Here is a 4,818-nt window from a genome sequence, read left to right as displayed (position 1 = left end):
CCATTTTGCCCCGACCTGCCTCTGCTTCAGCCTTCAGAAGAGAGATTGAGAGAGAGAGAGCGAGAGAGAGAGAAGTTGGGGAATTAGAAAGGGCGTAGGTGAATGACGAGCGTAAGGTGAGAGAGAAACGAGAGGGAAATTGATGGGAAGAGTAACGATGAGAGTGTAATAATGAGAGTAAAGGGGTAGGTGGCTCCGTGCGGGTTAAGGGAGGAAAACGAAAATGAAGAAAAGGTGGGAAAGAGGAAAACGAAAATGAAGAAAAGGTGGGAAAACTAAAAACGTAAAACAAAATTAAAGCGAGGTTGCGCGGGTAAAGAGAGGGAAGAAAGAAGGAAAAGCGATCGAGTCGAGTTTTACAAAGAACACCGACCATTCAATGCAGGTGAACCGGTTTCAATTAGTTAGTGTATGGCTTTCAACATTTAACGGGTTTAAAACGAGTCGAGTATAAACGAGTCGAGTTCCTGAAACTCGAACTCGACTCGTTTATTGTTTCAAGTTTTTTGTAAGCTCAAACTTGACTCATTTATAAACGAGTCGAGCTCGAGCCGAGTTTTTCGGAGCGAGTTCGAGTCGAGCCCGAGTTGGCTCGACTCGTTGTGCAGCCCTAGGAGTAACTAACCAGTCTCCTTTGGTCTTGAAATATGTTTGTCATTTCATTCCCAATCCTCTTTGGCCTTGAAAGATGTTGGCCATTCCATTACCAAACCATTAGTCCATTCATGGGATGGATGAAACTTCTCGAACCTAGTCAACTCATGTTAGGTGTGACGAGTTTAATTTCTTAGTCTCAAGAGATGCATATCATTTGGGATAAGTGACTAAGCCTGGCCCATTATTCCATCTTAACCGAGTGTCTTCAACATAACCCAGACTTAGGGTTGAGGCTGTCATGTTATACCTCTTATCTCTTTTCAAAAGGACCAATCAATTCTGTAGTCCATTTTGAACTATGACATTTTTGAAAGGTACTATTCATCGAAGTTGCATGGGTTTTGGGTTTTATGTCCTCAGGTCCTTCATGGTTTTAGACGAGCATAATGCTTAGTTCTCTTGTATCATGTTAGTGTCAGATTAGTTGAATAGATCCTTTAGTTAGCTATTGCACATGTCCAGCGGATAAGGTCATTGGTTTGTTTTGTATTCAGTAGGATCCTATTTTGGCTAGTTTAATTATTTAGTTTTGTTGAGTTGGGCAATTGTTTTCTGCTTTAATGGTTTCCTGCATAGTGTCATGTTTAGTTTTATTTTCATTGCACATGGGTTGTTTAGGTGCTTTATTGTCTTAGGTTCTTGGTGTTGCAGACCGACTATCCTTTGGCACATCGCGGGCCAAATAGGCTTGAAAAAGTCAGCCCATGACAACTTCATTCTTTTGATAAATATAATCTGGTCAAATTCATGGGTGTGTATCACATTCTGATAGTCTTTGATTGCATATCATACAATGTAATGATACAATCATGTGTTTGCTAACATGGAAGCCTACATTCTAAAAATATGTGAATCTATTTTGTTCATATTGTTCATATCCAACTCGCTTATGATACAATCATGTGTTAATCTACATTTTAAAAATATGCCAAGGTCTGTCTGTAGAGTGGTAGAAAAATTTTGTTTTCTCAGTTATTTCAGCAGGGAGAAGAAACTGAACTACTGGTTGGTTTGAAGAATGGAGGTAATTGTTTTTGAATTATTCTTTGCCTACTATCATACTCTTTTGACTTTGGTTTTATTCCTCTTTCAATTTCCTGTTTCTTTCTTTTCTTTTCATATGATTATTGTTATTTTGCACAGCTTATAGGTGAGGCAACTTTGGTGGTTCATGCCATAAGTGCCACTGTCAATTTCTCCTTTGATCAACAATTATTAGTGCAGAATCTAGCACTTCAAGTAAAAAAAAAGTGTTCTACAATGATATAATTGAGTTGTTGAATCTGGTGGATTTCTTAGTGTGCAATTTCTGGTCACTACTATTTATTCTTGTTTTAGGTGGTAAACATGATGGATGGAAAAGTGGATGACTTGAAACTTCTTTCGATATTTGAAGGATATATTTGGTTTAAACAAATCTAAAGCCGAAAGAATTATGCTTGAAGTTTTCTCTGTATTCTACCTTAGACGGCTTTAAAAAGCATTTTCTCAAGGAGAATTGGAGAGAGCAACTAGCAAAGGAACTTTGCTTCGCAGTGAACTGCGTTTTGATCCATTTCTTTCATCCGAAGATTCCTCCATGTATTTTTGTAAGGGCATCTTTTGTAATTTTAGAATTGCAGGTCAGCCCAACCCCCATGTTTATATGGGGGGAGTCAGAGAAGACGTTGTACATGCATAACATGCATATAGTGAGACGTAAGTATTCTCTTTCCATGTTCAAAATGTATCATGGCTTGGAACCTCAGTGATAATCCATTTTTGCTTTTTCATAATGTTTTTATCTCAATATTGGTCATTGAAATTGTCCTCAAAGCATACAAATTTTCTGAATGAAATCTTTTATGGTCTGCAGCAATTAATTTGATGACATGTTATTTCAATCATGAACTCACTAACACAGTCCTCTGTCATATATGTTCAACAGTTTCTATTTTTCATTGTTTAGAGATAACAAACAGGGGACTTGCATTGTGCCAATATCACTAGTTCTTTCCACACCAAATCTGATCTCTTTCTATAAATTTATGTGTGACTGGTTGAGCTTTCACATCGGTGAACTGGTTCTGGCAAGTTCTTTTTTCTTGTACAAGATTAATTAACACTGCATCACATGAGCATAATCACTGTCCTCACTTGATTTTGCTGTGATAAGATATATCTCTTAAGATCACATGGACTTCTTGGAATGAATTTTAGCTTTTATCCCATGCATCTGATGTGAGTGCTCTGACCGGCACATCTTCATTTGTGTTGAAATCTGGTACTCTTGATCTCCAATATGTATGTTCTGGTTTAGATGGGAGAAACTTGGTAAGTCCTCTATTTGGATATGACCTTTGGTATCAGCCCTGACACAAGACCATGATTAGTTCATCATGGGGAGCACCAAAATCTTTTACAAAAGGATTCAGTCTCCAACATGTAGAAGATGGTCGTTATGAAGACATCTACATGTATACAGCTGGCCCGATGGTGAACTGAAACAGACTGGATCTTGGTAACTCAGATCTCCTACCTTTGGAGGTCAGTGTGACAGTGTCAAATATCGTCGCCCTGACAAGTGCACCCTATGATTGATATGATCATCTATTGTAGTGTCTATTACTTATGACTAGTTTCATACTGTCCTGTAGATTCTATGCAGGTTACGTTGGGTCTGCATTAAGCAGCAACATGATTAGGTTTTTCAGACTCCAAGTGGATCATGGAGCCATGAGTACCGTTTGCTGATGTTCACATTACAGTAAGTGTGCATATGTGAGAGAGTACTAGAGAGAGAGGGGGTCCTAAATTGCTTGTTTGTTTCTTATATGTTGCAATATCTGTGACACCTTTCGGAATTGGATTATGCCTGACATGCTGGACTTATAACTGATTTTGTTATCTCAGTGGATGAGCGCTTCCTTTACTTCTCAAACTGGCTGCATGGTGATGTCAGCCAATACAACATTGATGACCCTTCAAAGCCTGTTTTGACTGGACAACTTTGGGTTGGTGGACTCATTTAGAAGGGAAGCTAGATAGTTGTAGTATCTAAGGATGGGCTGGAGTTTCAGTTTGATGTTCTTGAAGTAGAAGTGTGTCTAAGTCATTGTTGTTCTTACCTTTTCTTGTTTCCTCAGGGAAACAGACTAAGAGGTGGGCCACAAATGATCCGGTTGAGCTTGGACAGTAAGGATTGTAGGTGACTAACTCACTCTTTAGCACATGGGATCGGCAATTCTATCCAGAGATCTTGGAGGAGGGCTCACATATGCTGCAGATTGACATGGACACAGAGAAGGGTGGATTGAAGCTGAATCCAAACTTCTTTGTAGATTTTGGGCTTGAACCTGATGGTCCTATTTAGGGTTGACTTCGTGGTCATTTGAGAATAAATGAGATGAGAATGGAAATAAGATGTGTATTCAAACAAGAGTGCCCATTATGTTGAAGTACCACATGGGAATTGCTCAAGAAGCACAACACCTTGGATTGTTGGATTAATTTGGAGAATTCAAAGAGGTGGCATGTCAACATCGTAGATAAGTTTTTAAATACAAAAGTAGATGTCTTTGTAGCATGTTCTCCCTCCGCCGCATGTTCTCCCACCTTCATGGATAAAAATGTTTCCCATCAAAGAAATGATGGTGAAAATTTTTCCCCAATTCTTTTTTTTTGTCCCACACCATCCTAGAAAGAGGACAAAAAGATGGATCGGGTTGCGGGCCACTTGAGTACACAGTCAAGAACGGAATGCACTTAAACTAGCCCATCCATATCAAGGTATAGTGGACAAGGGTGGAGCTGTCCAACCCCACCAAAGCATAGATTGAATCCTCTGTGGTTCTGCAGGTTCTAACTAGAGGAAAGATCAGTGTTTCGAGACCAGGCTAAGGCTCACTTATAAAATGGCAGTGGCCCGAGGCAGTGGAGGGCAAGTGGCCAGGAGGGCACTGGAGAATGGGCAAACGACCGAGGGTGAGAGAGAGAGAGAAGAGGATTTTGGGGGGAAAAAGGATGAGGAATATTTATGAGCGAAAAAGAAGCAACACAAAATAGTGCTGGGTGGGTGAGCCTCTGTCTTTGTGTGAAATGTGTAAGAGGGTGTTGCGTGCCTGCATGACGTTCTCTGCACATGAGATGCCAAGGTGTAACGGGAATAGTGATGAGGGGGAC

The 4,818-nt window shown here is 39.9% G+C and overlaps 1 pseudogene; it reads left to right on the top strand.

The window, feature by feature from the left end:
* Positions 1 to 1,675: 1,675 nt before the first annotated feature.
* On the top strand, positions 1,676 to 4,018 carry LOC116258794 (selenium-binding protein 1-like; annotated as a pseudogene).
* Positions 4,019 to 4,818: the final 800 nt, after the last annotated feature.

Source organism: Nymphaea colorata, chromosome 8 (genome assembly GCF_008831285.2).
Source record: "Nymphaea colorata isolate Beijing-Zhang1983 chromosome 8, ASM883128v2, whole genome shotgun sequence".
NCBI classification, from domain to species: Eukaryota; Viridiplantae; Streptophyta; class Magnoliopsida; order Nymphaeales; family Nymphaeaceae; genus Nymphaea; species Nymphaea colorata.
This window is presented reverse-complemented; position numbering and strand designations above follow the sequence as displayed.